Source organism: Asparagus officinalis, chromosome 1 (assembly GCF_001876935.1).
Source record: "Asparagus officinalis chromosome 1, Aspof.V1, whole genome shotgun sequence".
Taxonomy (NCBI): Eukaryota; Viridiplantae; Streptophyta; class Magnoliopsida; order Asparagales; family Asparagaceae; genus Asparagus; species Asparagus officinalis.
The window spans coordinates 96,069,787-96,070,720 of record NC_033794.1 but is presented as its reverse complement, the minus strand read 5'-3'; positions in this window follow the sequence as shown (position 1 = coordinate 96,070,720).

The following is a 934-nucleotide window of genomic DNA, read 5'->3' as shown; positions in this document are numbered from 1 at the left end:
AATAATAGTTACCTTTACTATCAACAAAATCTCCGGCTCCGGCCTCTTCTCGTTGTTTTTATTTTTAAAAGTTAGTTGTGGATAAACCGCTTACCGGCACCAACTGCAAATAGACCCTCTATAGTTTTATTGTTACGGAGAGACCCCAGTGGGGTCGATACGAAATCTTGATATTAACGGGCCGACAAATCATTGCATGTATTTTATAGTATTTTGTGCATTTATTTTAATTTGTTTGTTCAATACCATGTACAATATAGATCCTACACGGGCTGTAGAATATTCCTTTAATACCAAAATTTTCCTCTAAAATCATATATTCTTTTGGCAAACAGGTCTTATTTAAATACGGGGGCTGGGGGCGGGGGAGGGTTTGTTGTGGGGGTTGGGGTTGGAAATGAGTAAGTTACTTTACTAAACATAGCTTCTCTTCACCAAAAGCAGTCCCCCCACCTACACAAATTCGAAAACATTGAGCTAAGGTGACAAAAGTTCGCATGTCATCCTATCTCAATTGAAACAAAACAAGATAAGGAGCGATTTATTTCCTCTTAATTTGATCGCCTCAAACTCATTAGCTTTTTTGTACGGCGATACGCCCAAAGGGACCAACTTGGCTTGAGGACAATGTTGCTTCCGTCCGTGCATGCGTCACCTTAATTTCTTTCACCTCTTATATATAAGAACTTGTCACGACTCGAGTAAATCAAGATGCTAGAAGAATTTAAAGGCTCCCACGTATCATCTCATCTATCTTCAAACTCTCTCTCTCTCCCCTTCATTTCCCCCCCCAGCGGAAATATGCCGGAAAAACTTGAGCCTCACTTTGTACTAGTCCCCGTATGGGCTCAGGGCCACCTAATCCCGATGGTCGACCTGGGCCTCCTCCTAGCGGCCCATGGGGCACACGTTACCTTCGTTACCACACCATTAA